Source organism: Acanthochromis polyacanthus, chromosome 20 (genome assembly GCF_021347895.1).
Source record: "Acanthochromis polyacanthus isolate Apoly-LR-REF ecotype Palm Island chromosome 20, KAUST_Apoly_ChrSc, whole genome shotgun sequence".
Classification (NCBI taxonomy): Eukaryota; Metazoa; Chordata; class Actinopteri; family Pomacentridae; genus Acanthochromis; species Acanthochromis polyacanthus.
In genome coordinates, this window is record NC_067132.1 from 909920 (window position 1) to 916985 (window position 7066).

General features: G+C 42.7%; 1 long non-coding RNA gene across 1 annotated transcript; it reads right to left on the reverse strand.

Annotated features, from left to right (window-relative positions):
* Positions 1–1107: 1107 nt before the first annotated feature.
* LOC127531255 (uncharacterized) lies at positions 1108–6087 on the reverse strand. Its single transcript, XR_007938204.1, has 5 exons — positions 5986–6087; positions 3442–3519; positions 3176–3279; positions 1774–3021; positions 1108–1697 (listed from the first exon to the last, which is right to left on the reverse strand). It is a non-coding gene; the product is annotated as an uncharacterized LOC127531255 (long non-coding RNA).
* Between the last annotated feature and the right edge of the window lie 979 nt (positions 6088–7066).

Consider the following 7066-nt stretch of genomic DNA (forward strand, 5'->3'; position numbering starts at 1 on the left):
GTAATCACACTGCAATCCTGATCAATTCCATAGGCCAACATACCCTTTCAGTCATGGCGCCACCTGTTTGGATGGACAGGAAATGCTTTATAAGTAGCCTGTACGTTTTCCAATCAGCCTTAAACTTTACATGACTGATCAGAGTCCAACCCTGATCACATCCACTGCTTGAAATACATTCTCAGTCGCAGTGCCACCTGGTGGATAAACAGGAAACATGCTACAGTCTGGCTGAAATTTTACATGTATGATTGGACTCTGGTCCAGATGCAATTCAGAGGCCGACATACACTCTCAGTCACAGCGCCACCTGGTGGACGTGCATGGATTCGCCGACCAGCGTGGATGCGAGGACCCGTCCATCGCTGCTTTCAGCTTTAATTACCTTTGAGTTCTATTTTATTAATGGTCTTTTGAACCAGACTTTTTATGTTGCTGTTGCACTTTAACTAGATTTTTGGTTCATTGTTATATTTTTAATGAAGGAGATATTAGTATATATTGCAGTTTAAGTTGTTTTTCAATAATAATTGTTTAAAAAAGAAGCTATTATGCTTTGTGCACTACTTTTATATATTTAAATGTAATAATTTAAGTTTCTAATACACAGACAAAACGTATGTTTATTTGTCTTGGGTTTTTTTTGTTGTTGCTTTTTGCTGATCCGAAAAATGATCCGATCCATGACTCTTGATCCAAGGACCGATCCGATCCGTGAGTTTAGTGATCCGTTGCACCACTAGTTGCTGAGGTAATGCACTTTTGTTTGTTTGGTTTGAATCCTTCTTACGTGTTCATTCATGATGGGATCAAACTAGGCCATCAATTCCACCTGAGCTAGGAAATTGCCATTATGTGGATCATATAGAGCCTCTGTATGCCATCTCAAAGCCTGATTTCTTTCAGGTAAATGGCATATGATGGCAATGACTCTGTGTATTACACCTCTCCAGTGTTCTACCTCCAGATGCATCAAATCCTGGTTCATCTGATCAATGGCTGTTTTAGTTTTCAGCCTTGTGTTGAGTTCCTGCCAACTCATCATATTGGTATTGTCACAAAACAGGAAGAGCGGACTCGAGCAGAGAGCACACCACCAAAGCCAGAGGAATTTAAGAATGTTTTATTGTATGAAGATGAATTATGGAAAGGAATGCAGGGAACCTGAATGCGTGGAGCCGGATGGATACTGAGTGGATTTTGTACAGAGTTCTGGAGCCGGGGATCGGCAGTCGTCGTAGGTTTGGGGGAACCAGAGTGCGACGGCTGATGTTGGCAGATCCTTGGCGGCCGGTGGTGAATGCAGACGGAGGGTGGAATGGAGCAGGAGCCGGAGGTACGGGGAAATGGAGAATGCTGTCGATCCGGGGGGCCGTGCTGGTAATTGGGCCAGTCGACAGTGGTGGGAAGCTGGAGTCGGAGATGCGGAGGTCGTCGGACACTGATGATCCAGGGGACCGTGTTGGTGAGTGGGCCAGACGTCAGTGATCGTCTTTTGATTCCGGGAGGATGTTTGATAGGAAGCCACAGGCTGATCGGAGCCGGAGTGGCTGGAGGCTTCGAGGACTGAGTTGAGCAGGTAATCTAACAGGGAAAATAACCCAGGAATGGGTTCCAGGCAGGCAGGCTGGGAGCCGAATTGTCTCCAGACACAGTCCCAAACAGGTGAAGCAGGTGACGACCTGGACGGCAGGATTCTAAGCGAGGCATAGAGAGATAACGTTAGAACGTTGCAAAGCACAAGGTAATGCTGAGTGGCTAGACGTTACTGACTGTGTGGTCGAGTGCAACAATCGGGCAGGGTGTGGTAGGTTCAGCTGGTCTTTATTGCAGAGGATGTAATCAGTGAGATGAGGCACAGCTGTCCGGGTCTCGTAGTGAAGCTGATTACCTGAGTGGAGGCAGCTGAGGCCGCGCTCCACCCAGGTGCAGTGCTGGGGAGAGAGAGAGAACAGAAGAGAGCAAAGAAGAGAGAGAAAAAGTGGGAGACAGATAGGATGGGGTTTTTGGGATGCCAGACAGGACAGGGGTGAGGAGAGGGCTCTGACAGGTATGATGTGTCTTTGAATGCTCATGTTCCTTTAAATGACCAGCTATGTTTTTCCAATTCCTAAATCCCCCTTTGGTAAGTGAATTGTCCAGTTTTCCAAAAAGCTTGCATGCAAAGCAGAAGACTGAGTCTGTACTGACTGAATACATAAGCCATCTTCGCTGTATTTTGTCACCATTTTTCATGGTCATATCGGAATATTCCTTTTTGAATCTACGTGGAGTTTTGTCTGTATTCTGGGGGAAAGCCATATCTTTCACCTGTATGGGTCCCCTTGTTACCAGCTGGCACAGTTCGGTATGGCTTAGGATCACTGTTGCCAACTCCTCAGTAAGGAAAGTCGCTATTGGCTGTCCTAAAAGTCGCTAGAAGTCGCTAAATGACGTCATCACCTAATTTGCATATTTCCCAGTTTGCATGTAATTGTAATCAACGTTGTAGGAGAGAGGAATAACGTTGTGGAAGAGACCAAAAAGTGAGTATGAAACACCCAAAATATGTTTTTTCACTCGAGGCTAAATGCTGTGGTTTATTTTAGCATGACAGTGAAGAAACATTTTCGTTTATATTCCGCTCCGTAAGTCTGGATGGGATCTGTAGTGACTTTGCGCATGCGCGATTCATCTGCCGTCTGTCTGCGGAGTGATGTGGGTCTCCCCCTCCCCTCACTGGGACCGCTGCAGGGTTACTGGACTGACAGCCTGTGGGAGGGGGAGAAGCTCACAGCAGCACCTGCTGCTTGTTGAAAACAGTAACTGCAGAATGAGCCGAGTTTTCCTGTCAGTCGCCAAAACGGCAGAAAAAGTCGCTAGATTTGTCGCTAGTCGCTTTTGACAAAAAAGTCGCTAGGAGCTTTGAAAAGTCGCTAGATTTAGCGAGAAAGTCGCTAAGTTTGGCAACACTGCTTAGGATGCTTGGCCATTGTGCAGGGTCCGCTGAGAGCAATGCTTCACCTTCGGGTCTTGATGGAACTAATGACAAAAAAGAGAAAAAAATAAACCAACAGGCCATATTTGTTATTAATAATCTTTAACTAGCATTGGCTAATTACACCAATTCTTGTTGGAGTTATTATTATTGTCGTTGTTATATGTTCTCTATGGAAGTAAAAACTATTGAACTTACAGTCATCTGTATCCGCAGTTGAAATTGATCTTTGATCATCTGTTGGATCTTCTGCGCAGGAGGTTGGGAAACTGCTGTGCTGCTGGAGGTGGATGTTGATGGAACTGAACCCAAAAAGAACAACAGGGCATATAAGAATCTTTAAGGGCAGGCATATGATTATGTATGTGCACAGTACTTTCTACTACTACAACTTTATGCTTCTGCCATGAAGAATGTTTAGAGGGCATAACATAGTATAAATGAATGTGGAATAATGAACTTACAGTTTTCATCATCAGGAATGGGAGGGGGAACATTATCCTTCCCTGGATTTTTTGATTTTAAAAAAGTTAGTAATGATCCTGATGAGAGATAAGAGTGAAACATATATTCATATAGATACAAGTTCAACATGTATTAAGTGCACGCATCATATGTACTGCCCAACATAAATTTCCCCCTCTGGGCACTATCAAGTTTATCTCATCATTATGCAAAGCTTTTCATACAAGGTGTACTTTAGTATTATTATCATTATCTATTATTATTAGACTGTCTGCCTCAGTAGACTTTTTGTTATTTTCTGCTGGTTGAGACTGGAGTAGCACATCTACTCCTGCTAGCTAGCTTCAATGTTGTTGTGTCCTGTTAAGCATTCGTCATAGCTTAGTTGTTAGCCCCTATGGAGTCCGTGACAACAGTCAGACAGTAGATTAGACCCTCCAGATAAACGTAGGCAAAAATCCATGATTATGCGGGCTAAAATCCTTGATTATGCGGGCTAAAATCCTTGATTACTGTAAATCCTCTTATAGTAGCCGGGGCTTTTATTTGCCTCAACTGTAGCTGGCACCAGGCTTTTAATGAAAGGAGGCATGTGTAAGAGAGAGGCTTATATTTTAAAAATTTCAAAAAGTGCAGAAAGATCTTTTGTGTCAGTTTGAACCCAGTAAAATGTACGGAGCTCATTTATTGAAAACAAGTATCAAACAGTACTAAAACAGTAATAAACAGTAGTGCGGTTACAGTACATATGGTCACACCTTTCAAGAACCTTAAAGTAGGAGTAAAATAGTGCAATTACAATAAAGGTGACAGTTCTGAGATAGGCTTGCTCTCATTAAGACCATATCCCTTTTTTTTCTCCCTCCTCCGGTGAGACGTGCACGTTTATTGTAAGCGTCCATCAGCTCATCCTTTTGTCTTTTCCAATATCGGATTTGTTTCGCATCAACCTTAAAGTGCTTTGCAGCTTTCTCTCCTGAATACTCCGCTGCATAACGCAAAGCCTCCTCTTTAAACTTTACGTCAAACTTTCATCTTTTTGGTGTACCGGTAGCCATGCTTTTTCTGTTGTTGTCTTGTCTGTCTTGTTCCGTATACGGCGCGAAAGAACGCAGAGGGGCGGGGCACGCATGCTGTCAGTACAGCGCCGTAGCGCTTCACAGAAAAAAAGAAAAGTAAAAAAATAAGCTTATATTGGGAGGCGGCTTTTATGAGCTTTCTTCAAAGACGCAACCGGTCATTAAAGGAGACGGGTTTTTAATGGAACACAGGTCATTATTAGAGGATTTATGGTATGCGAATAAATATGGGGGGGTTTTATGCCATTTTATGCAGGGAAATTGTGGCAAGTTGCAAAGTATGTGAATAGTTGTGAAATATGCAAAAAGATGCAAAATATGTAAGAACTGGGAAAAAAGGTGATTCTTCTCCTACATCCTGTTACTAGGCTACCACTGAATGAAAAAGAGCAATATAAAGATAAACAGACATACTACATGCAAGACACATCACAGTAAGTGCTGCCAATGTTTCATTTATTATCAGCTTAAGCATGACTTAAACATTCCTCAATCACAAATTTCTCAGAAATAAAACATTCTTTCTGCTTAGTTATACTTTGAGGTAGAGCAAACTACCTGCTCCAGTGTCGTGGAGAAGTTGTTACCGACCACTTTCTGTCGGCCGCCGAACCGTGGTTGGGCAGCCTCGAGTAGTGCTAGCCCGAGCTTAGCACGGCTCGTTGGTGGTAACAGCCAATATATAGTCCAACAAAACTTTGCAGTTGGGAAGAACAGGGCACTTTATTTAACAGCAGTGACTGTCCACACTTACTGCTTGGAGCATACATCGACTTCTCATACTTCTTTTCAATAACTTCTGTCTCATCATGTGCAGCTCCACATATCTCCATCTCTGCTGCCAACACACACCCGCCGCAGGCCCCATTACGTACTCTTTACTCGCGCGCACACACACACACACACGCCCACCTCTATGTGCCTAGGTTAAAGGAGCAAGCTTGGCCTGCAACAAAGTGCTGCAACACGGTTGATTTTCTTCGGTGTTCCAAAACAATGTTGCACGGGGTGCAAAAAAGTTTCCCCCCACTTTCGTGTAGTAAATCTGGGTACTGGCTGAAATATTCGTAGGTAAATGTGATCTTTGAGCATTCGCCATTCTTGTTTTTCGTCTCTGAGCGCCGCGCTCCGCATCAGCTCGTGTTTCTATTGTGTATGTGTATGCGCGAACTGATGACGTCAGGCCGGGCGTCACATAAAAACTCACTCACAACTCCATTTATATTGGTTATAGTTTTCTCATTTTATGTGGAAATTGTGAAATCAAGCGGGACCCGCATATTTCTCTTTTTTTCATGGAAATGTGAGATTCTTGAGGGAAATATGCGCTGTTTTGCGGGGATTATACGGCCTTTTGGGAAATAATTGACCCCCGCATAATCAGTGGTATTTTGGTGATTAATTCAGGCGATCGCATAATCACGTTTTTCTGGAGGGTGTAGTAGATCATAACAATGCACTTACCACTGTCTTTCTTTCTTTTTTCCTCCTTTTCCTTCCTCTGCTTTTTCTTTTCTGCCCCACTGGGATAACTCCTCTTCATCGTGTCTCTCACAAGTGGGGAACTCGTGCTGATTGACGCAGACAGCGCTGAAAGCAGATAGGGCCATGCGGGGGGCCCCCCAAGGGGGTTTGCTACGTCGTTGTTTCATCGTAAATGCCCATTGTTGTCGTTTCTGTGCAGTACATGTATTAGCACTTGGGGCACCCGGTCTCTCAGGGGCCCCTAGCGGGGGAAATGAATGGTTAGCCTGTTGGCACGCCCTGATGGTAACACTCTTGCAGCACAGTCATGACAATCACTGGTACCAGTTATACATACAATGATATATTTAAATATCCAGCCACATCTTCATCTTCATATTACATGGTTACACAGTAAATCAACAAATTATATTTTGTTGTATTCTAATATATATTGACTTAGTTGTAAATAACAAGACACAACGATATGATGGTAATCTGGTATCTTGTTAACAAGAAAATGTCCTAATAATGTGAAACGTTTCTTATTATATCTAGAAACTAAGGAAAACCTTTTTTTTAATTGTACTTTATAATAGTGTCAACAATACACTTCCATACTTGACAACTTTGTTCTTATCAAAATAAACATTTTTGCTGCATCAGATGATCTTTTTGTTTAGATAAAATGCTGGTGCAATGATAGCTGTGCCAAGAGTATCTGGTTGTCATTTTTTACACCCTTAAAGAAACACACTGTGGAGAACCACACCTGTAACGTTGCCAATGCTTAAAAATTAAAAATAAAAATATATAGATGGTTGACACTGAATGACTCCCAACTCTCACCCGAACCGGTTGAGGCAGATGGCCTGATTTTATCAGAGATTTTTTTTCTCTTTGTCAAAAGTTGTTGTCTTCTTGTTTCCTCACATTGTTGCCGATTGTTTGCTCATAGGGGATCCAAAGGCAAGTTTGGACTGTCGGGTTCTCTGTTTAAAATTCATCTACTATGTTAAATGCTGTGAGATGACATATGTTGTGAATTGGCACTGTATAAATAAAATTAAATAGAAAATTG